Below are 26,879 nucleotides of genomic sequence, written 5' to 3' on the forward strand. Positions count from 1 at the left end.
AGGGAGATTTGGGGAGATATCATCCGGGCTGATGTGAATTAGGAAAGGAAAGGCTATAAATGACGATACAGAGGACCAAAAAGAGCTTGTTGCAGAAGTCGGTCACGATGAACTGCACAAATAAACTACGCTTTACATGGAACAAACAATATGCTGCCAGTGATGCAAAAACTGATGACACCCTCACTCAGGTGTCCTTAGGTAAAAGTGTACGAGATGAAAAAAGCTTTAGAGGAATAGGTCACCCATACAATGACTATTTATAATTGTCTTAGTTTATTCACCTTCATGTAATTTCAAACCCACGTGGATTTTTTTTTTTCTTTGATCACACAATGTGATCACAGGAATAAATTACATTTTTAAGTATATTACAACACAAAACTGTACAATTAAATAGTAATATTTTAAAATAATTACTGTATTTTTGATCAGATAAATGCAGCTTTGGTGAGTATAAGAGACATTTTAAAATAAATAAATAATTTTATAAAATCGTTCAGACCCTAAACTTTCAAACAGTAGTGTACAGTATAATGAAGGAGAATTAGAACTGTCTATCTCCTAAATTCACAATAGAAGTGGTTTATTTGTCTCCAAAAGTCAAATTGGAGTATCCAATTTTTATTGCAATTTATGGTACAGTTCACTTTCAATATAAGAACAGCCAGGACAAAAAAAGAACCTTCCTCTAAATTAAGAAAGTCACGTGGGTTCGGTACAACATGAGGCTACGTAAATGATTTTGGGGTGAACTGTCCCTTTAAAAGCTCAGCGGTTCAAATGTGACTCATACAAGTTAATATATCCGCTTCAATTCTTCAACCCATGATAAAGGAACACAGTCACACAGCAGTCACTCCTAGCTGATGTCTGTCGTTTATCTTGAATTCCTCCTTTCATTTAACATTATTCATCATTCACCTGAAATAGAGAACCAGTTGATCTGACAATCCCTTGAATGGTGTCCATCACACAAACAGACAGTTCATCATTCGACTGGAAGTACAGACGAAGTGGAAAAACACACCAGAGCCACATAGAAAAAGCACATAAGCCTGTACTGCAGAATATAAAGTCAGGATATTTCTGTGTTCCCAAAAAAACAACTGTTATTTTTTTTTTTCAGAGTTCAGATACAATTATTAGGCTTATGTGTCTGTTCCAAGTAGCTTGGGAATAACCTGGGAATCCACATCAGAATCTGGGAATAAAATCACAAAACACAGGGCTCATGCACGCTTACCTGGAACTAAAGGACTTTCCGACAGCTCTGACTGGACAAACTGCAACAAGATGGAAATGATGAGGACTGTGGTACCTGACCATGTGACCTGCATGATTCTTACAGAGCTGGCATCCCTGGATGTCTCCAAGTTAAATCTAGACAGAGAAAGAGAAAATCAAAGGAATTAAATGCTGAAAACTTCTGTTAATGCATTTTTGGATGAGATAATCAATGATTCAGTGATTTTTTTACATATCATAAAATATCTAGTTGCAAGGTTTACTTTAGTTGACTAAAACTATAGAAATATATATATATATATTTTTTACTTGAAATAATGTTTTATAATAAAAATAAAAATAAAAAAATAATTTTATTTTACAAATTTACACTTAACTGAATTAATACAAAAAAATTTTGATTTTGATTTAGTTTAACTTTAAGGACTAAAATAATTAACATTTATAAATAATGAATACACAATTTTTTTTTTTGCCGTATTAGTAACAAAAAGAGTATGACAAAAACAACAAAATTAATAACACTTTTAAATAAACTGAAAGTGAAAACAGAAAATATAAATAAAATCCATTTTCAAAATAACAAAAGCATAAAAGCATATCAATGATACAAAAATAACACTGGTCGGTGGTCAATTATACATATCATTTAATTTTTTATATTTTGCTTAATACAGATGCATCAAATCAAAACAGAAAATGTAGTTATTGAGGTCTGGTGTCAAAAGACAATCAGATTTAAAGAGGTGAATTTTGTGATACAGAAGACTGAAAGATTAAAAACCTATTCTCTCATGTACCAAACTTATGTGGATAAATGCTCAAGACTTATATGAAATCTCATGCCCAGTAGGAATATTGCCTGTTGGATCAAAATGAATTTGTTGGTAATGCTAAACAACCATCTGCAGAATACAAATGCACTGAGATTGCATGCCAGCCTAGACCGATCTGAAACCCAAAATCAAAGAGTAAGCATCACATCCTTTGGATGCAATAATATTTTTCATATCTGATGAGAGAACGCATGACAAAACACAACTTATCCAGAAATATGAAATGACTTTGCACAAACCAAATCAACTTGCTACATGTAAAATAAAATAAAAAAATAATAAAATAAAATAATTCATTTACAATTTTATATTAATATAAAATGTATATATATATAGTTTATTTACAGACATCTTTACTTTTCTAAAACACTTCATAATTCTCTTTAACTATGATGTCTTGTTTGTAGTAGACAGAGTAAGCTTGTTGACAGAAGGGCTTTATTCTACTCTTATCATAGAACGCACAGTAAACATTCTCCCTGTCTCCAAATGGACCGTTTCCTGGCCACAGAGCTGAAACAGCAGTCTAGAGCTCCACTATCTGATTGGAGCAACCGGCCGTCTCATTGTCACAATCGTACCTTATCATCTTTTATTTCCCTAGTGTTCTGGCAGCCTGATAGAATTATTGTGCCTAGCAATTGCATAATTTGCATGCTATGATGACAGACGCAGTCACTACAAACCGGACGGTCGAGTGCGAGTTGCATTTATTTTTCAGCTCTTGGGGTTCTTTCATTCATTAAACACTCTGGTCCGCTTCCTCCAAGTATTCTGTGGTGGACACAGGAGGGTCGGATTGAATTCTTCCAGATAATTGTGTCAGATAAGCAGCCAAAAGCGTCTTTCACAAGCGATCAGATAAACACCCAATTACCAGCGGTGAGATGCCACTGTCGGCGGGTCAGAGGAGGTGCACCAAACCAAGATGGCCTCCTCATCTGACACACTGCACCAATGAGTTCAGGCAGAGGAGATGGCTAAGAGTAATTATTCAATTCTGTTGATTAATGAATATAACCACTAAAGATAATGGAAGATTAATGTGTAGGACATCCTCTTTCCAAATTACATGCACATAGATTGGGCCAATCAGCAACAAACAGACCTGAGCCTACAAAAATCAGTTTTCTACCCTTTTCTCCAGTTTATCTTTGCAAACACATACTTATTTATGAGCAAGAAATGTATGTACATGTGTGCAAATGTGAAAAGTAGAGGTAAATTCTGAAACATTTCTGAGAAAGATGCCGTGTCAAATTCCAGCCTGAATGAGTCCTCCATCTGTCATCTGGACAACAGATCGCTGTGGATCAACACTTATAGAAAGAGTTAACCAAAATATAAATAAATAAGTCCACAACCAGGCCCAAACCTCACCGACTCACAGTAAAACTCTGTATTTGAATGGGGGAAAAAATCAAAAAAAGGTACAACAAGAAATAGATGAAGACATTTCAGTTTTAACAAATGCACAACAAGTGCTTTCTGAGAGAAATAGCAGCTCTTTTGGTGTCCCCATCTCTTTTTCTTCTGCTTCTGGAGTTACTTTTGTCATAGTGGGTGACGTGAACAAAGTCAGAAGCCACCCGACCCTCCATGTACTGTTTTGAGGTTTGGCAGACACCGACTAAACTGTCATTTCCTTTACACACTGCTTTCATTTCCAACATGACATGACACCATTTCCGCATGAATAGGTCTCTTCACATCTCATGAGGGGCGTCTGGCGTGTTAAAGGTGGAGGCATATAGCCGATAAATTATTGCAGGAAAGTGTTCAGAGGGCTCTGAGAAATCAAATGCACTTCAGATTACCTCTGACAACACCCACTGTTCCTTTCAGCTTAATCTCTCGCCTTTCATCTTCCAATTTCTAGCCTAGGAGCTCCCTGTAACTTCAGCCCAGGGAGCCAGATGCTACGAGAGCTGGGGAGGGGAAGGAAAGAGAGAACAAAGCAGATGAATAACAAAGTGGTCTGCGATTGTTAAAAATCTAAATCATCCTCCATTTCCATTATGGTCCAAATGGAAAGGAAACAGAGATGCACAATATCCCAATCATTATCTTTGCCCAGCGCTGGCTTTTCCCAATGGACTGGTGTTCTTATTGGGAAGGTGGCTGGTGGTTCAATTAGCCTGACCGAGACGTTTTTAAGGGAATAATGCAATGCGCCGACAGGAGTGTGCAATGCAAGCCATAAGGAGCAAAGCATTCTATAGCGGCACGCTTACGTATTCATTTCTTGTTCATGCTTTAGAGCTACACTGTGCACTATCTGGACAACGCAGATGCTGTCCCCCGGGACTACAGCCAGGATAGTGAGTAAACACATATTCGCCTATTGTTCATGATTTCCAGGCATTTCAGTGAAACCTCCAGCACTGCATTTCCACTGGCCTTTCCTCCTCCCTGTTCATTAATTTGAAAGCAGGTTGTTTAGACTGGGCAGCATTTAATCACATAAGCCCCTTTCACACTGCCATTCCGGCAAATACAGGGGTAAAGTGTTCCTGTAATTGTTCCCTGGTCGCTAGATTTGGCACTTTCACACTGCCAGTGATGACCCGGTATATGTGCGTGCTTTCACACACAACCCTTGAAGATCCCGTAACGACACGTGACATCAGCGCGTGACGTGTAATGTACGAGTCGACAAAGCTTGGCACGTTATACTTTAACTGAAGCAAGCAAACGATCTCTGCGTCAGCGCGGAAAGTGAGGAACTAACTGATCTCTGCTTCATTACAGTTTGCACATATGTTTTCGTCGCGAATGTTGATCTTCCTTCAAAACAGCCGGTAAAAAAGTCGCGCGATAACGCGCGTCATCACTTCGATATCGAATTAGATCTGGCTTTTGTTCACACAGCGCTCGTTCCGGATCGATTACCGCAATGTTACTATGTCCCCGACCCGGGTTCGATTCGGTAATCAATTCCGGGACGTGGTTGCTTTCACACAGAAGGCGACCAGGCAATGTTACGGGAATATTGCGGGTCCGACGTGCAGTGTGAAAGGGGCTATAGAGAAGCCATGGCCTGGAGGCAAACACAAATACTTCAACATAAGCAGGTCTGGACACTTTCGTTGAGAATGCCTTTAATATTACTGAATTTGAATTGAGCTATTTAAGATAAAGGTAATTTAATGGGTAATCTGACATTTCTGCACAACCAGCATCAACAAAAAGGATTGTATGATGTATGATTGTTCATCCAAACAGATAGACAGTGGAAAAATATGCTTTCCCAGATCTTTCCACAAAATTGGGAAAGAAAAATAGAATACAAGAAAGACTGTCAAATCATTTTGAATTTAAATTTAGTAAATTATTTTTGGAAAGTCCAAATCTTGTTGGGTCGGGCCGATCCAATTTCAAGTCACATTCAAAAAAATTTATTTTTGCCCAAATCTGAAACAAGCAACAAGGGCCATTTACTGTTTCCCCATCCACTCTCAACTATACTATAACATATTGTTTTTAATGTATTTCATCAATAAAATCTCTAACATCCATTAATATGTTTGAAAAATGCTCTAACTCACAGTGGTACGATGCAGTAAAAGTCTTAAACATTATGCTGGCATTCAATTTCCATGCGCACTCTCCAACAAGCCCTCTGAATAAATATCAAACTGTTCGAACAAACACAATTTCATGCTCAGACATTCAGCTCTTTGATTATTGTAATCCGTTATCAGCATGTGAGGCCAGTGAAGCTCGCGGAGCATGGAGATGAGTTTGGAGGAGGGGGAGAAGCTTCTGCGCTAGAGCTGCTGAATCATGTGCCACAACTAGTCTTCTGGCAAAATTGCCCCTCAGAAGCTGTTGAATAGACGAATTCGGATAGCAGGCTTCATTACATACTACAAACACACCGTCGGTATCCATTGTGTGAATGCAGTCAAGTGAGCAAGCAATGGAAAAGGAAAGAACGAGGCTTTGCCGCAGACGTTAGGACAATCTCCTTAAGTGACTGCTCAGCTGTTTTGCAGAGTCAATGTCATGTTTGTTATGGATGGCGCCGTTCGGCTTTCTCCACACAGCTCCGCCCTCATAAAGATGACGGACAGGGTTTAAACGTCCTGTGTTTACAGTGCATTAATATTTCTGCCACTTCATTACAATAAAAGGATTAACCTGCGGCTTCGCTTTGCAGGAACGCCACACCGTCTGTTCCTCTCAGTGTATATTAGCTCCTGTCGGCCAGCAGGAGAGCACACACTAATCATGATGTGCTTGCACAAGCTATGCGAGCACACGCACACTCGTTCTCGTTCTCAAGCACCCATTTCTCACACTCTTGCAGGGCTGTGCAGAGAAAGATGGAAGAAGGGCAATGCGCTATGAATCTTGAGTGCAACCCAACACGGTGACAGGCCTTTGCTTACAAAACCAAGGTCGGAGATATCAACCTGGCTGAGAGAGCTTTCACTTGGGTTCAAACTATGGAAACATTTTTAAAATTCTCTGGGTTTTTGCTAAGGCAAGCATATATTTTCCTTCTACTTTGAACAAATCCCTAACACTTTGGCAAGTGTAACGGTGCTGAGGACATGAATTGTGCATCTTGTTCAGAAAAGGTGTGCTATTACTTTTCCAAGGGATGAGAGGGATTTTTCATTTTGGGATTGTCCACCCCAAAAATAAAATTTGGTCATTTATCACTTACTCTCATGTCGTTCCAAATCCATAAAAGATTTGTTCATCTTTGGAACACAATTTAAGATATTTTGTATGAAAACCAGGAGGCTTGTGACTATCACATAGACTGCCAAGTAAAATACACTGTCAAGGTCCAGAATAGTATGAAAAGCATAGTCAACATAATCCATCTTGCTTACGTTTACCGAAATCGACCATGAACAGGAAAAACCATCAACCTCTTCATATATATTTATAGCACAACATTTATTCAAAAGATTTGTTAAGCCTGGGTAACAAGACACGCTGGGTATCCCTGGTGGAAACGTTTGGGGAAATTATGCTTAAGACTTGACAGTGTCTGTGCATGCAAGCCTCTTATTAGAAACTGCAGGCCGAGCCAAAATTACGATTAATTTTCTGCAAAAGCAACAGAGCATTCCTGGCCAACAAGGAGGCAGACAGGCCCAGTCACCGAAGGGACCAACCGTAGTTATCCGTCTTTTGGTCTGCAGGCTCGTGGAGAAATTAAAAGCTGATTATATCCTGCAGGGAGAAGAGGAAAACCATGGGCCCCCCAGTCTGCGAGCTAAATTTGATGAATTAGTCCCAACTGTCTGCCAAGAAGGAGGATGGGGGAATCATGACAGAATTAAGAGCTGTCCTCCATCAAGACAGACGTTACTGGACAATTCATTTGCCTAAAAACTCCAGAAACAACATTTAATGCTATTTTCAAAATTTAAAGCCATGGAAATGTCAATGGTGGATATAAACAACAGAAATGCAAGGTAAACTCAAAAAAAAAGTAAAAACAGCGAGATATAAACTCAAAATTGTTCGATGTAAAAAAAAAAGAAAAGTAAAAAAAAAATTATGTTCGATGTAAAAAAAAAGTCAGTCTTTCTTAGAATTATGAGAAAAAAGTGAGAATGGTGAAATATAACTTTTGAATTGTAAGGGGGGAAAGGTGCAATTCTGAATTGTGAGACATAAACTTGCAAAAATAAATGGAAACAACTTCTTACAACTGATAATTGTCGTTATCATTCTTATGAGTTATAGACAGATGCATTATGGGAAAGACGACCTTCAAAAACTGCATTCACTGCAGCACACAGGCTTATCTTGATACAGGACATGTGTGCGGTCCTTCAACTGAAAGGAGATTTTCCACATTATTGCTCAATTCAAAGGTGTCTGCGCCGCTCAGGCTGAGAGAGGGTCTCATTTGGAAGACGCCTGGGCTCTATTTGCCTGTTCTGATTGGATCAGCAAGAGAAAGAACAAAGAATGCTAGCTTTCTATTGTGCCGCTTTGTATCCCAGATGTCAGAAGTCCAGCGTGCAAACAATAAAGCTTCTGCCACTCTGACTGTATCAGTCATTATCCTGAGCAAGGATCGCCGGTTTTGCCTTACTGCAATCATAACTCTAATTAAGAGCGATGCTTTGTAAGCACGGAGGTTGCACGATGTTAATTACCAGAGTAGTGCGCTGCAAACACATCCCTAAATGCCACTTGTCATTGTTCTGCACTGGTACTTGTCACCGTCCCACTACGAAAACACTCGGGATGTCTCAGGCATGCCGGCACTCACCGGAGGATGACATGTTATGATTTATAACAAGTGACTGTCACTAAAAATACATACATGACTTGTTAACTTTAGCTGTCATAGTTGAAACAAAGTTCACTGTAAGGTGTGAGGAATACTAGGAATCATCAAAAAATAATTTAGGATTTTTAAAATTGTTTTCAGTCTGTAAGTTCTAGAAATTCCTGTTTCTAAGAGATTTAATGCTGAAAGAAAATAATAATAATAAAATAAAGATTTGTGTGTTTCCCATTATTTAGTGATTTGATAGTAACTGCATTATCAAAAGATGTGCTTGAGCATCAAAATGAGCAAAGCTAAAGCTAAAGATCTAAAGATATTATAAGCCACTGTTTTTAAGTTTTTGCAAGAAATTAATTAATTTACCTTCACAACCAGTATACATTTTCATCCATGAAACTCTAACGGAGTGTGTGTCTTAGCTTGGAACTGATGCGATCCTCATAATGACAACATTACATTAGACGGCAATTGGTTAGCACTTGAGCTACGCTATTTGCATAAGGCGATCTGATTGGCTGACTTCTCCATTGGCGCTTGTAAAGTTGATAGATTTTCAACGCCTACGCACGTTGCAGACGGATCCACAATTCAGTTCGGCAATGTTTGAATGAATGTTTAGCAGAATGTTCAATCTGCTTTTTTCCATTAAAGTGAAAAATGATGGTCATAGACTCTAAAACAATGAAAAAAAAACAGATAGAAAAGTAGTCCATGTGATTTGTGCGTTTTCTGACTTCATACGATAGTTTTACGAAGACCTGGAGGCCTAAAATGTAGAGTCACAGTTTAAAAGTTCTTTTAAGCTTTCTGAAAACGCGTAACATGAAAATTTTGCAAAATATCTCCTTTTGTGTTTCACTGAAGAAGAAAAGTCCAACATTTTGGCTGGACTATTCTTAACCAGGCTTCATTCGTCAGACTACGTTAACATGCTGAATGCCATAATATTCCTAACAGACACTTCTATGCATGTAAAGTCTTTGGTTGTAAAGCTGAACCCAGCGCTCTGATGGCAGGACCGTTTCTAAATCCTGAGGGAAATCTCACAGCGAATAACTCAGCTCCGACAATTAAACATATCATTCGTACACCATAATTAACTCAGACAGACTGATTTGCTCAGCTCCTCAGATGAATTCACCAGATTATTCACAAATAAATGACACTGCACTATCGGTATCAGTAAGCAGTATCACACAAGCTTAATTAAAGATAATGCATTTTAATAACAATAGATATTTAGATTACACCTCCCATAAGCCTCAGCTAATTAGAAAGCTGATGTACAGTCGACAAACACAATTATTCAAGCGGTTATACACTAATAGAGAACATAACAATTTGGCTTTTTCTTTTTACTTTGCTTTTTGGCTTAAAAAAAAATGTGATATCCATTTTTAAAACGCCCATTCGCCAGCTCGCAGACAGCTTGAAACATTTCAACAGCCCTTTCCCAAATCAAATGCTCTCTAACAGATCAAGGGTTGGATCCTCATTAAAAGCACCTGAGAGATGAAGAGGGTGCTTGGCCATTCTAGTGTCCCACATAATTGTTCCTGATGAGCAATAATACAAAGGAAAACACAACAGCATCATTTGCATATCTACGATCATAAACAAAGCCTGCAGTCACACCTGAACTCTCGTTATTTCACTCCAAGGGCAAAATTAAGTTTCCGCCTGTGTTCACCGATGGTATATTATCATAAATTGGCTTATTAGTTGCAGGTTATTGAGCCAAGAGAGTGTGGAACTCGGCGCATTTGTGTGGGAAATGAATCACATCTTAATGCGCTTTCAGGATTCGTAGATTAATCAGAGGAGACCGCTGTGGATGTGACTGCTTTTTTGAGAAGGCCATGATGAGCTGGAGTCAAACGAAATGCTGGAAGTCAAGAGCAGGCAATAAAAATGCACGCTTCAAGTCATTCTCTATTGTGTATTGAAATTATTTGTATGAGATACTGGTCTTTCATGTGGCTGTGTGATTTTAATGAATAGACTTCAAAGCGCTTTTGATAATAATAATAAGACTTGTATGAAGTTGCACTGCGAGGTTTGGATCATGGAGAAGGTCCAAGAAAACCCAATTAGAATGGGAGAAGATGTGGAAGCAGAGGTCAAAGGATATTTGAGCCTACACATGGACTTTTTTCCTCTTTTTGAGATCATTTGTTGTACATGAATTATGTCTAGGTGCGAGTGAAGTGTGAACAGCATTTCAAAAATGTATTTATAACATGATCAGATTTTAAAAAGTGGCTTGAAAACTGAAAAGAAATGAAAAGTTGAATCAATAATGAAAATACTTTCATCCTTAATTCACCTAGACACTCTTGAAAATAAAGTTTGTTGTTGAAACTGATGCTTCCAAAGCAAACCTTAAGCCTCATAGTGAAAAAAAGATTCCTTAAATTATTAAAAAGAAAGAAAACCATGGTTCTTCTAAGAAGTAGTGTTCACTGGAAGGCTCTTTTAGGAACCCAAAATGGTTCTTATATGCCATCACTGTGAAAACACAAACCTTTATTTTGAAGTGTATGATGTTCTTTCTTCTGTATAGAACACTAATGGAGAGGTTCACTTGGAATACTTGGCATAAGCAGACACATCACCAGTTTGATGTCAATTATTATACAATATGCCATGTTTACAGGTTCAATTCTGGTCTGCTCCTTGAATAAAGATATTGTATGGCTTCAGAAGACTTAAAAATGTAGTGTGCAGCATGGCTGCTTCTTTGGTAAATTTTCTAGTCTCACTTATGTTTTGGTTGTGTGAATATTCAGCAAAACACAATCACACAGGTTTGGAATGACATGACGGTGAATAAATGGTGACAGAACTTTCACTTTGGATAAACTTTTCATTTTATATTTAGTTGAAGCTAACATGTTTTCGTCTGGCCAACTGTGTTTTTCAGTTAATATATTTGTCAGTTAAATTCCCATTTTAAAAATCAATTTTGATCTCTTTTTTGTTCTCAATTCATTTCTCAGCACTGATTACTCAAAGCAAATCACAGATCCAATTATTCACTGTTCTGCTGGTTTATTTGCTTTAAAAATAAAGAAAGCCCATTAAGCAAGCATTTAACCATTTTTTGCTAGACCTGCATGGCTGCATCAAATGTTTAAATAAGGCCTTAATGAAACGTAATAAATCAAATATACTGTATTTATATTTTAAGGAAAGTTATGACGTTTATTTCCAAATGCAACCTTGGAAGATCAGATTGAATTGATACAAACTGAATGAAACAATCCATTTGAAACACAATAAAAAACGCCACCACAGATCAATGAAACTCGATTTCCTATTCACAACAAACACGGCAAACTGCAAGACTTTTGTCATTGCTGCTACTGCTATCTTTGTTAACATTATCACCATAGCCTTCTTTCAGAGTCAACAAAACACAACAAAAGCAACAAAATGAGTATCTCCATCAGCAATACAAATCAGTTTTGACAAGGTATATACTTCACTTGTACGTCTTCATGTGTCCATTTATTTCTCCGATTGCAAAAGCAAAAAATAACAAAGGTATGAAATGAAATGACCCATAGTGTTACAGACATACATTTTATGACCCCTGTACCCTTCATTCTTCACATCTCTCCTTATGTCCAACTCTGGTGTCCAGAGGCAAGCATCCTGCTTAATGTTCCACAGGGTTATTTCTCTTTTGCTTTCAATTACAAAGACACAGCAGCAACCCAACTCTTTCTTTAAGAAGCTGCCACACACACACACACACACACACACACACACACATACACACATTTCTGTCTCCTGCAGGTTGATATAGATAGATATCCCTCCCTGTTGAGTCTGAATCTACATTAGGTCATTTCAATAAGTGTAGAGGCCCCAAGGCATTGGTCAGGAGCTGGGGTGGAGGCAGGCCTCCATCCGTCTTAGTTTGACTTGCTGACACGCAGGCAGACGGATGGGGGGCCGGTGTAGCCAATCTCAGTTGTGTTTGTTATAATACTACATTAAGGGGCCTAATAGAGCATGTCAGGAAATATTGAAAGCATTACAGATGGTGGAGGGCTTTTCTAAAGTATGTTGTGGATGAAAGGAATTTTTTGGTTGTAAAAAAATCTGACGGAGGGACGACGGGAATGGCTTCTAGGTGAATGCTGACCATGGACATCTACGGTGGGCCACTTCCTTTGGAAAACCGGTGGAGGGTGTGGCTTTGGGGAGGGTTTTTGGATAAAGGCATGGCTTCATTTCATGATCACTTCATCTTGATCACAAAGCACTAGACTGAAATAATGACTAGTTTTGAAGATGTTAACAGTGTTAATTAAAACTGTTCAAAATAATTTGCGTTCATTGAAATTAGACTGAAATTAAATAAAATGATTACAAAAATAATAATAAAGAAAAAATACTTTAAAAAATATAAAAATATATATTTTTAAGATTAAGTAATAAAATTACTAAAACTAAAAAAAGGCTAAATAAATTATAGAAATGCTGAAAAAAAAACTAAAATGAAAAGGAAAATGTAAAATATAAAAATAAAATCTAATATTAATAAACACAATAACACTACAATGTACTATAATACACAGATGTCAATATCAAATTCAAACCAAAAATCAGAATTATTGTCTGTACACTGAAAAAAAAAAAAGATTCAGACTAAAGTCAAGTTGAACATGATTTTTTTTTTTTTAATTATTTGCAAAAATGAAAAAAGTGCAATGAATAAAAAGCTAATCAACAGGAGAAAGCATTGCAGCCCATTGCCTTCTTCCTCTGTATTCACCAACTCAAATCTATGAAATACATTTTCGGCTATTTTGTTTGCTGCTTTCTGTACAGTCTTTATTGAAGGACACTGCATCATTATTTGAATTCATTTTTCAACACCACATAGTTTTATCCTGAATAAACCCTCCGCTAAACTTTTTGTAAATCTAAAGAACCACTTTACATGCTGGCCAGATAGTCTATTGGCCAGAATAACCTCCAAAAAGGGCCAAACTAAATGTCGCAAGTCAAAAGTCTGGCTACGTGACACTACTGGACTGTTTACAGAGGAATCGCTCTAAAACACAACACTGTCTCAAGGGGAAAGCTGGCCAGTAGTAAAATAATAGCATCTCTGCCAAAGCCTGCTGGGATAGGTTGGGTGATGTACACCGGGCGTAATTACAGACAAACGGCAGGATGGTCCCATCAGCTCACTCCAAGAAAAAAGAGACAGAGGGGGACATTAAATCCAACCATTAACAAACCGAAATTGACGTCTGGCCAAAACCTCAGGGCAGTGAACTATTTGTCAGACAGCAGAGCATTCATTATACTGACAAATTTTGAGTAGCAAATGTCAAATGATGTTCCATTAAATGAGAAATGGGAAATATTGGAAGTATCCGGGGCATTTATCCCAGGGCCAAATATGGATAGAATAACAGTTTCACCCATAATCCTCACCTGACCTTTAACCCAAACCTTTGTTCTTTGTTAGTCGCTGATTTAAACTTGCATGCAAATGGCCTGAGAACAATTTCCAAGTCAATCGGTCATTCACCTACACTATTGACAAGTCGCATCAATAACCTAAGGACCCATATTCAACCGATTGAACACTCTGATTTGAATGCATGCTCCGCGATTCATCTTCTTTTGTCTTTACATTTGGTCTTTTACAAAGCATTAAATCCCAAAAGCTGAAGGATTCTTCTAAATCGATCTACTGATCTCAAAGTTTGAGGTTGGTAAAATTTTGTTTATGTAATGTTTTTGAAAGTCTCTAATGCTCATCAAGCTGCATTTAGTTGATAAAATAATTGTAAATTATTATGAAATATAAATACAATTGTGTGATATATTACAATTTTAATAACTGTTCTCTATTTTAATATATTCTAAAATGTAATTTATTACTGTGATGCAAAGCTGAATTTTTGAACACCATTACTCCAGACTTCAGTGTCACATGAACCTAAATGTCTAAATTCAGAGTCCATGCACAAAATTTACTTAAAATGTTTTTGGTGCGTACAAGCATGGAACAGTTCTATGCAAATTGATGAAGTACTTCAATGTTTTACCAACACTGTTGTACCTATTAAACCAAGCAGCTGAATGAGGTTCACATCTGACTGCCCGTTGTTCTTTGCTGACCTTGAAGAAAGTGAGTGTTGAGTGGTTTGGACTTGATGGATGAGTTATCAGTTTGCGCAGTACACCTGTCACATCAAACTTTATTGTCTCAAATAAAGCTGTGATTCACTGCTGTGGCTGTGTTAGCATTTGACTGCGAGTGGTTTGAGGAAAGCTGTAGCGTCACTGTAAGTTTAATTTAAAAAAGGCCAACCTGGCAACAAAGAGCCTAGAAGAGTTGTGATCAGATCTACGAGCAAAAAATTTGCATGGAGATCAAATTGGCAGCAAGAACCCAAACTCAATCATTGGTGAACAGTAAATGGTTTTCAACCAAAAGATGCAAGCGAATAATTGAGAACAACTGACCACAAAACCCAGTATGCAATGTTTGTAAGGCTTTGTAGAAACCAGCTGCCATGCCAACAAATTGGAAAAAATATCACAGAACTAAAGCGTTATGTCATCTGCACTACAAATTGGCACACTAACTAGCCAAAGTGTCTCCTCAAACTGGCAGCGAGTTGGCTAGTTAAGATTTGGAAAACAGTGTTTGTCATTATAATTCGTTTGAGATACTGTTAATGCATTGCTATTATGACAGTTGATTGTTATTGCAACAGTTGGGACATTCATGAGCACCAGTTGGCAGAGCTATTGTGTACTCGTTGTGTTTTCCATTAATTATAAGAAAGACAGTATGCAAATATTTACTCTAAGCCAAAGAGAAAATATAATGAGCACAGATCTAAGTATAGATGACTGGTAGATGTACCCAGACCAAAATTAAGAGACTGTCCATAATAACCTATTGATAAACCTCTACTTCTTTCTCTTACTGCTTTGTCGTTTCAAAATCAGGAATTTAATAAACGTATTCTAAATTCAATTCTGAACCCTGAAGTACTGAAGACCCTAGAAAAAATGAGTTAAGCCTTGTTTGACACATTTACTGTGGTGTGAAGCACAAAATACCACAGAGGGGGCACATATGCACTGAGAAGTTTACACTCTCAGAAATGGCACATACATAGCAGCACAAACAAAATATAAGCTGTTCTGCAAGGCGCAGCAATGAGAAAAATAATTTTTGACTAACCATGTTTGTGCTACAAATATGAATTGCATGGCTTGTTAACAAGAGGTGGGCTATTAATTTTATAAAACAGGTGAATAAAATCTCATAAATTTGCAGTCGACAGAGACTTGAAGGTGGGCCTGCAAGAAACTACCTACAGTATACACAAAACAATGAATAAAAACTACTCAAAGAACATCTAATTTTACAGAGGTGCAAAAAAAAAAATAGTTGAGAATAAATTTGCAATTAGAAAAACATTAGAAAAGTTCAGCATCATCATGCACAACTAGTCTTTAATGGAACAGTTCACTGTGCCAAAACTACATTACAATAATCTTCATTTTTATGGTAAAACTGACATTTTTAATGCCTGACAGAATGAGAGACGTCATTGAAAGAAGAGTGGCATCTTTCAATTCATGCCTGACTGTAGAAAGAGAAAAGCACCTACTGAAGTGACCATTTGAAAAGAGCCCCCCACAACCACCCGCTTCCCCCTCCAGAGACCGAGATGAGAAGCGCTGACTGTACTTCACATGGGCCACAGGAAAGTCCTGACTTAAAAAGCACATTAAAAACCAGTGAAGATGAAAAACACCCCAATTATCTCCCCAAACCCCTGCTGAGCCCCAAGCTGTTTTATGACATTAAAACCTGCTAAATTATGAAACACCACTCGGCTGAGGATACAAATGAAAAAAACGGGGACTTTTTTTTCTAAACTATTAGTGTTTGTAGGGTGTCCGCTGATGCTGTTATGATATTCTCAGTGCTTAGTGTGATGACTTTGCAGTCACATCCCTCTTGGTGATGCTGTGGGGCGCGCCAAAGGCTACGATAAACTACAAGCAGATAATGACTAAGATATGTCAGCTTAGAGATTTCATACGATATGCGTTGAAGCTCTTTTACGCAATATGAAGGACATAATGAGCATTTGTTTAATTAATGAATTCTTATAAATTATTTAATTATGAATTTGTATATATTTACAGCTATCTAAAAAATACATACATTTGGCTTTTAATACGCCAGCATGCATTTATCCTACATTCATTGGAAACAGAAACCCATGACTTTGCCATCACTTACTGTTTGAGTATGCTCAAAATGGAGAAAATCCAAAATTGCATAAAAAATTGGACCATTTGACTTATGCACTGTAGTCCAAGTATTTTGGATTCAAACTATATATTTCTAAAAGTTGTTATGCTCTACCAAAGTTCTAAAATGGAGTTCAGAATTCCTAACCCTATTTGGATCAAGAATTGCAGCAGACAAAAAGCACTTTATAGTTCATACATGCATTCTCTCTACAATTCTGTTTGCTTGTTTAAGGGCTTGACAGAATATGTGGCACTTTTCCACATCAGGGTGAGGGCTACGATCTGTCAGGCCTTCCCTTCAGATTACAGTTACACAGGGGTCACAAAACCAGGCCTCTGACATCTGTTACGCACACAGGGTTTCCTCCGGACAGCGGTACAAGACAGGAAACAATTCAGGCAAACCTACCCAGAGGACATCTGATCACATCCACATGCGCAACAAATAATCTATCTCCACAATTCCCCAAAGACAGAGAGCGAGTGAATAGGAGAGAAAGAGGGCGAGCGAGATTTATTAACAGCCATAGGCTATTCAGGTCTGTGGTTATTGAACGATAAGTCCGCTGATAACCAGTCATTTCCCGAGAACAGACCATACAGTGTGCCCCGCTTTTGTAGAATTTCATAATTTCCATTTCCAATTCTAAATCCTTAGACATTTCATGATATTTAACCTCCACGGGCCAGACCAGACAGTATCAGCACGTCCCCATTGGCTGCAGCACGGAGGATAAAATCCAATTTCTGTGATAAGCTTCAGATTTGTCGTGAGGACTGGAGTTGCGTTCCTCTTTGGATTGTATGCGTTTATCCAAGAAAAGGGCAACAGAGACTGATCGGAAGTGGCAAGGGGCATGGTGGCCGTGGCGGTGTGGTATCGAGTACAGACAGGTGTAGAATGATGATACAATTCATGTTCATACTGTTTCACTCAAGAACCACCTCTTGCTTTCCAACCCCTGATCCCCAAACACAATCCCTAACTACTTTCACCAACCAGGTCTCATAAAAAACGTACCTCTGTGCACTTTTCTTCAGTTCAGAATTCAAATATCCGAGAACTGTCACTAAAAGTTAATTCTCTATTGTGTTGGAAATATGCCCTACACCAAACCTAACCCTAAACCTAGTGTTAACAGGTTAGGCAAGGCCTAGGTTAACCAAGTGTTAAGTGTTAACAAATGCTCAACTGATATAAAAACACATTTGCCGATGCAATTGTGCCATTTGTACTTTTCTGATATGCAGATTTGAGCTGTTTTGTTGAACCGTGGTTAGACAGGATTTGAACCAGAGCTCCTCGCCTCTCAAGTAGATCTTCTTACTCCGTGAGCTACCGAACAAACCGAATACCTATGAAAACACATAGATATGAAGCTCAATATGTGAAATACTAGCATTAAAAAGCATCTGTTTTCAAATCTCCCAGGATATTAATATTGGTTTTGAAGTCATAAGATTGATTTTGCAAAAATCGCTATTTAATAATTGAAATTCTGTAAATTTGTGTGAAAAGGAATAAAAGGAGTTTTACTGCCTCCAGTGTTCATTTATTTTGGAAACTGCAGTGATGTACTTATTGGTACTTATTTCGCGTCCCTCTAAAAAGTGCATCCAGGTACATTTATTAATTGTAATGAGAAAGCATTAGCATTAAAAACATAACATTCTCATTTTCCACTAGATATTTTCAACTTCAACTCTGAACGATACAGGTTCAACATTGTGATGTCTGTCAGCCATTACTGTTGTGGCCCAACCCTAAGGCACACAATTATCTATAATTCTCTATAATTATCCACTTTCACACATGAAACACAACCAATTACAGTAAAATTGACTGATTACTTTTTCCAGTACCATATACAACAACTTAGCATATTTCATCTGTATTACTACCATAACACATCTATATCTGCATAACAAAATACTGAAAAAACTATATAATTTGGGAAATTTTAATCTGCAGACAAATTCCTTTATACACTTGGTCTTTTGCTTAAGCATCTGCCCAATCTAACATTTCTTTCCACTACAAAAATTATTGTGATTTTTGGTAAACAGCATGGATTATGTGTGTCAGTAATTTGCTCAAACTCTGTCGGCAGATGTCTCTTACCTCAAAGCACTTTCACCTTGTATGTGTTTAAACCATAACAATTTTGACTTTGTTCACACAAATCACCAATACTACCCTTTTCCACCAATGTTACAACTTCTTAAGCTTGCAAAACAGCTCAAATTAACAAATTTCCATATTAATTTCAGGATGTTACCATTTCAACAGTTGAACTGTTAAGATATAGTTGTTGACCAATGAAAATTTTTCAGTAGTTCTTAAACAGCACCGTTTTCAACACTGATAATATAGTAAGAAATGTTTCAGCAAATCATCATATTAGAATGATTTCTGAAGGATAACACTGAAAACTGGAGAAATGATGCTGAAAATTATATTTAAATTACATTTAAAAATATGTTTAAATAGATTATATGTTTACATGTTTAAGGGTGGTCATATCATTTTTGGCCATGTAGTGTATGTCAGATTACAAAATTATATTTCCGAACACCACCAGCCAAGCAAAGTCTGTTCTGTCACACAATTCCTGTCAGACCTCCTGCGGACGTACACACAGTAGAAAGAAGAAAAATGAGATAGAAGAAGAGATGGCAATCTAGCGACTTTGGCGCTGGTCCAGAACTGTCTATCAAGTAATGCTGTCTAGAAATTGGCGTGCCAGGGAAGAACTCACTGAGGTGAATCACATGACATTATGGAGGTCACGCATGGGTCCAGCCACCTAAAGAGCCCAGATAGAGGCGAGGAATAGAGTATTTTACAGACCACTGGTCCACCTGCTTCCTTCAGAACCCTCAAATTCAGTCTTTAATCGAAACCCAGAGTAATACAATTCATAGGACTTAAAACTGGGCTGCCAAAGGACCCCTAGAGAGACTCCAAAAAAGGGCACCAAAAAGTACTTTATCATCAAATGAAGAGTGTGCTGGAACGATGAATTTTAAATTACAGCACCTGGCTGGATAACAACACTAAATGAGATCAAATTGACAGCCCGAATACCTTAGAGACTGTATGTCTTGTGTGGTTAACACATGCACACACATGCAAATGCCATGAGAGGCCATACAATCACTTTGGTGGCATCTGTTCACTATTTTTTTTTTCAGAGCTCGAACTGTTTCATACTCATGCAAAGAAAATTAAATGTTGATCTTTGATGAAGCTGCCTTTCATTCGCTGTGATTAGAAAAGAATCACAATGGCAAAGCTCAATGTCTCCTCGCCATCGATTTTAATTGAGGCTTGATAACATATATAATGAACTGTAGCAGGTCATGCATTTTGTAATTTGAAATATTTTCAGCTTTATTGAAAGACCGCACTGGGTTGATTTCTCTTGGGCATAGTGCAGAATAGTACAAAAGACTATATTCCAATAACTAGATTAAACAAACGTGGCACATTGAGAGCGTTGATTAATTCATGGACGCATTCTCCATTTCATACATTTATGAAGGACGTTACCCATTAAAAAAACATCTATGTATTCCAAGCACACCTGGCTCTTCTTTAAAACTTTCAGTAGGGACAGCTCTCACTTTCACACACTGAGGAATGTTCTCATGCTCTGTCTGGAGTTTTACAGACACCAAGCCACTTTTAATGGCTCAAAAATATATGTATGACTGCTATCTTAGGATGTAACAAAGAACTAAAATTTCAACTTCAAAACAGGAATTAAAATGGAAAATCTCTCTAAAAGGGTTAAACAACACATGTTCAGCACCAGAGTCAGCTCCCAATTTCATGATCTCAAGACATGAGTGTTCTGACTTCTTAAATAGCTTTAAAATATATGCCTATATATCAGTTTAACATCCCTATTTTTATGATAAAACCCTATGTGAGAGACTTTACTCCTGGTTGGTGTTACAGAAACCAAAAATGCATTGAATGTGTTTTTGAAGAGATCAAATTGATCATAATAGTCTGAAAAGTGCATGCTATTCTGTGGTGAAATTGCAGGCTAAAGCTTTAATAATGTCTGTCTGCTGGGGTTTAATTAGTTTAGAGGGAAAAATTTGGAGAAAAAAAATACATACTGTAACATTTGGGTTAAATGGCATACCACCAATAAGCAGTGTAATTGCACGCTGTTTCAGCAGTCTACTGTTCTCCTCATTGCAAGTCTAAGCAAAATTCTGATCTCAGGGCCATGAGTCTATATTAAACCTTACTCTGCAGAAGCAATTAGACATTCAAACAGACTTAAATCACAAGTGTCTCTCTCTGAGAATATCACATATTACTTGATCAAATTATTGCATGCAAAGTTTAAAAAGCTTGTATTATGTCATATGATAATAGCAGTAGCTATGGTGATCTAGTCAATTATCAATATCTCTACCATGCATATAAGTGCTTCAGTCCATCCCATTTATAATAACATTAAACACACACACACACACACACGCACACACACACACATCTAAATCAAATGATTATATTCATATGTTCCAAGTCCAACAACTACAATCAACCTAAATCAATCTGACTACATAGGACACAATAAGAAAAGTGAGATCAGGCAGAAAAGCTACACCTATACCTAAGGTAACACCTTTCCACTTTCAATGCATTGTCCTAAATGCAGCACCAAACCATGGGCATCCTTCTGTAGACTGATAAAATTGTAACACTGAGAGCATCTAATTTTTATTTATTTATTAATCAAAATTTCTGTTGCATGCAATACATATCCAGTAGAAAGTTCAGTTCAGGCTGAATAAGACACTTCTATTCAAAAATATAATCCGAACACCCCAAAACGCAAGAAATTATGCAAGTTGACAGAAAGGACTTAGTGCACAAAACACAATTATGAAAAGAGAATCTCTTACCCACTTTCCTGATCACAGCCGATGCGTGTTAATTCCAAGAACAGAAGTCAAACTACTCTTCCATCTCTCTATTGAGCCGCGCGCAACTTTCCAATGGATCGTCAGCACCTGGAAATTTAGATGCGCTGGGAAACGAAGGTGAGCTTTAGTCTATGGCAGTTCAGCCACTCAGAAAAAAAGCGAGGCGAGCACCGGAGTGTACCGGTGGATTGTGTCTTTAGGCGCGTTCTCATGCGCTGCTGATGCGGTGCGTGCGCGGTAAAGCATACCGACCTCTCCACGCGCTGTCACTGCGCTCTGCTTCCCCGGGTCCTAAAGCTGAACCGCAGCGCCACTGAACTTTAATGAGTTACTGCACCGCGAGCATTGCATTATATCATCCGGGAAACGTCTTCACTCTTCCATCTTTTCTACAATTCATTCACCCTAATGCACAGAATGCAATCAAACTGTCAGTTTAGTCGTACTTACAATAAATCTAAACTCAAAGCTGTAAAATATTATAAATAGGCCTAAAAAGATAGACAATGCTCCAATATTAATCCAAATAAGTGTTGTATGGCTTTTGGTGTGTGTCTCGCAGCTTTGAGGAAATTATTTGTAAAAATGATTTTCAAAATTGAAATTAAAACAAAGATGATTGGGGTGCATTTTACAAGAAATTAATCTTTTCTGAACAGTAATTTTTCAATAATATGTTCTACTATTTTTTTAAGCAAGCCACTTGAGGTTTTACTGTTGTCATTGGTTTAATAAACTGTATTAAATAGCAGTGAATGGTGAATGGACTCTAAATTCTTATTTAGTGAAACATCAGTTGAATTTGCTATAGGCCTAAGTTGCTGCATTGCTTGGCCACCATAAACGCCCTACAGATTTTCTAATGAACTAAACTGTCTGTCAGTAATATATCTCAGTCAGTACTGATTGAACCTCAGTGTCTTTTACCATATTGTTGTGCCAGCAGTGGTCTTACTATATCAACATCAAGTTTTGACAGTGATTTTGCATTCTGTCTTCTTTTGAACTGTAATGAGTAAAAGAATGGTTTATTAATGGTGATTTCTCGATTTCTTTGCATATTGAATTATGTTGTCTTTATTGCACATTCAAATATTAATTCACTTTCATTTTCGACATGGGTGTATAAGGTAATTAATCATCGGCATGTAGTTAAATTAAAAGCGTGACTCCTAAATCGAATATGCATTATGAACTGACATTAATTTATTAGTATTAAGCTTTCTTACTTCCCAATTCAGTCATTCACACTTTTACATGTCTTTGTCCACAACATGAAGTTGTTTATTTGTAAAATGTTCAACCCATTTATAGATACGGCATTTAGGAACAACAACTTGTCATTCATTGGCAGGACCAAGTGATCCACACAGAATTAAACAGACCTTTGTGCTCCAGCCAACCACACAATAGATTTACCAGGGCTGACCATTGTAGGGGTTGGGTCACATCCAAAGGGAATGGGAGAGACGCCCGTCATTTCCAATGTGCTGCCACTCACCTCATCTGAAAATATAGAGAGACACTCCATCCCGTCTAATGTTTGGCGACCCCAAAGGCAGGTCAGTCCCTTCGCCTGTTATTAAAACCTTCATCAGGAGCGCCCTGAGCTTGGTGTAGTCCTCCAGTTTTGAGTCCCTCACATTAGGCAGCTGTAACTACATTATTGAGTAATTGCTTTCAGGGTCTCAGTGTTTTCGTCTTGTCAAGCCACAATGATGGATGAGTGTGAATATCAGTAATACTGTGTCTTTCAGGGCGAGATTCTCCTGAGAAATTTGATGAACCTAATAAAAACTGCCAGTAAAACTATAAAAGTCCCAATAAATGAATAACGCCTACTCGTTGCAGTTTCAAAGCAGACACAAATAACAGTCTTGAACTTGATGCAAGTGAGTTGTTTCCTCAAGCTTTAGATGACAGTTTTTGATGTCATATGATTATTAGTGGACAAACGGTTATTTAGGATGCATAGAAAGTCATTTGCATGCATTTAAACAATTCAAGAAGCTGCCAACAGACTGGCAGAGCAGCAGGCTGGTGTTTTAGACAGCAGCTGGTAAAAACAGTGGTGAAGATCATTACAGTAACAGTCAAACAGAGCTTAAAATGGACTTCCACACACAAATCTCGGCCCTCATGTCAGAATTTTTTTATAATTTATTTATTTTTCTTGAGGCTTTGAAATGCTATGCCATCAAAAGTTTTCCAAAAAAAACTACATTTCTCTGACTTAATAAAATCTTGGCTATCATAAATGCCTCTATTGGAAAAATATAAAAGTCCCAATAATTCTGATGCTCATCCGAGTTCCAAAGAAGACATTGAAGTTAATGTAACTGAGTTGTTTCCTCAAGCTTTAGATTACAATTATTGATGACATGTGATTATGAGTGGACAAAAAAATTATTATTTAGCATGCTTAAAAACAATTTGCATGCATTTAAACAAACTGAAAAACTGCCAGAGCTGTGTGAGAGTTTACTAGACAGCAGTTAGTTAAAACAGACAGTGGTCAAGAGCATTGTAACAGCGGTCACATGGGACCTAGCATGAACTTTCACACATAACTGTGACCATGTCAGTTTTTTCTTGAGGCTTTACATCAAAAGTCGTAAAAGTTAAAACAAAATTCTGATTCAATGAATCAGGTTCAAAGCCTTTCTAAAATAGCTCAAATTGGCATATAACTTCACATCGGTTAAACTCGAAATAATCTTGGCAACTAAAGTTGGCAATCCAAAAATATAAAAGTCCCATTAAAAATTAATAATAATAATTACGATACTCATCCCAATTCAAAAGAATACAAAATTGATATAATTTAGTTGTTTTCTCAAGCTTAGATGATTAGTTATTGATATCATACGATTATGAGTGGACAAAAGGTTATTAAGCATGCATAAAAACTAATTTGCATGCATGTAAACATTTGGAAAAGCTGACAAGCAGATTGGCAGAGCAGTGAGCAGGTGTGCCAGACAGCAGTTGTCAAGGGCATTACAATAGCAATCCAAATGGACTTCCACACACATTTGTGGCCCCCATGTTGTTTTTTTACTTGGGGCTTTGAAATGCTCCCTACCTCCATCAAAACCAGAGATCCTTTCAAGAGATTGCTTCGAGTGAAAGTTTTCACCCTGCTGATATTTGCACAGGCTATACCCCAGTTTATTCAGGAACACAATTCTCATTTCCTGGCCTTTTCTGTAGGGACAAAGTTTCCATCTAAAAGCTTCATGTAGTGCATTTCAAAGAGAGAGAAAAAAAGAAAAGATTCTGGCTTGATGCAGTTGGTTAGACAGCTGGTTAGTGGGAGAGGGTGAGACAGCTAAGTTCTCACTGCAGATGACTCAATGGGCTTCCATCCGAGAGTGTCCATGGAGACGAGACCCAAGTTCTTCATCAACAACAACCTGGACGCAAGCTATCGATGTGTTTTGATTCTTAGGTTCCCGAATGTAACCTTAGTAAGTCAGTTTAAATATTCAAATTTGGCAAAACATGAAGTCTGAACTCTTTAGCAACAATCTTTAGAGTTTCCTTCTAGCATAAGGCAACACATGCTGAGGTTCAGGCTTGGAAGCAAACAGATGGGCCGAGATGAAATAATTTCAATCAAAATACAAGATCTATTCCATCTGGGCTCTCATGGCACTTTGAAGATAAAAGTGTAATGTGACTATGTAAAGGCTTCCTTTCATTTACTTCTGCCAGCTTGAGATGGACACATTGGTATTTAACAGAAAGATTGTCAGATCTGAATTTAAGACGAGGAAATTCTTAGACAAACGTGGAACGGTTTGAGTTGGTTGTCATACTCTGGATATTAGGTGATTGTGCATCTCTCATATGAACTTCTCTGCCTATAATGCTTCGTCTTTCCTTTTTATCCCTGCCTAGGTGCTTTTGCTGGGGACCCAGACCCTGACACGGAACCGGTCTCATTAAAACTCACATCATGGTGTGAGTTCAGACCTTAATGGATCAGTCAAAAGCACCTCACAAATTGTCACCATAATGGCTCCTCTCTCTCAGGAGGATTTTGATCCATGTAGAGGCTCAATAAATCCCACTCATGGTGCGGCTGTGGTTGAAAGACAATAAGAAAGAAGCAGGTGAGTGACTGTCACACCTTTACGATCTATATAATCCATTATTTTATGGGGGTTTATTTATTTAGCGTATTTTACTCCATTTTACGTGTTTTTACTGTTTTTTTAATCCATATTGATCTATTTCATTGTTTCCCCATTCAATTGTTAAACTGACAAAAAAAAAAAAAAAGGTTTCAGTTAGAATTTGAAAAATGCAAAATAGCAGCATTTCTCTAGTGTTCTCACACTTTTGGATGCTACTGTAAATATCAGATCCAAAAATGATTTTCCTTTTTTTGACAAATAGGAAAGTTAAAGGAGAAAACTAGTATGAAAGAAAAGTATCCTTACTTGCTTTGCAATCAGTTCATTCCAAACCTTCCCTAATTATTTTCTCTCCTAAATATCCTCATTAGTCCTCTTAAACTCATCCAGCAGTGATGAGCCACAAAGAGCAGATTCCATCAGGCTGATAGTTACTTCCTGTCTGCCAAGCTTCATTAGACTATATTTACCTTCCACCGTCAGCCTTTTTTGTTGGCATAATTAAAGAGCAAATGGTGACCTTGTGACCCTAGCCCCCCTCCGTACCCCCTTTAAGTGAAACTGTGTTTAGTATGCATGCAGAGACACGGAGGCTATGATACAGACGAGAGGACTCACTCTGACCTTCATCAGGGAGCCAGAGTAGATTATTGGTGAGTAATGAGCGAGAGAGAGAGTCTTTAGCCCTCTGGCTGCTTCAAGAGTTTATACTTCCTTCAAAAACAGTCCAGTACTCTCTCTCTCGCTCACACCCTCGAACCCTCTGACTTCTATCTATCCATCCATCCATCCATCTGTCACAATTTAGTTCACAAGTTATATGTACAATTTTATGGTGTTTTTGTTGTTGTTGTTGTCAAATTTAGAGCTTGAAAAATGATAAACTATCACTGCATTGCAGTGTAAATAATTACATTTTTCTTTTTGGGTGAATTGTTCCTTTAAATAGCCAAATCACTTCTCATCAGGAGAGGAAGTACCAGCTCATCTCTTATTGCAAATAATAAATCTGTATTAGTCAGGAGCCATTGGAAGGTCTGGCTCATTGAATGGAAAACCTTAAGCCTTAATCTGTTTTTGCTGTCCCACAGGCTTAATCAATAGCTGCAAGCTGTCATG

General features: G+C 37.6%; 1 pseudogene; it reads right to left on the bottom strand.

Moving 5' to 3' along the window:
• LOC113058714 (roundabout homolog 1-like) overlaps positions 1-21,869 on the bottom strand; it is a 220,690-nt pseudogene extending 198,821 nt beyond the window's left edge.
• Positions 21,870-26,879: the final 5,010 nt, after the last annotated feature.

The sequence above is a fragment of the Carassius auratus genome, chromosome 40 (genome assembly GCF_003368295.1).
Source record: "Carassius auratus strain Wakin chromosome 40, ASM336829v1, whole genome shotgun sequence".
Lineage (NCBI taxonomy): Eukaryota > Metazoa > Chordata > Actinopteri > Cypriniformes > Cyprinidae > Carassius > Carassius auratus.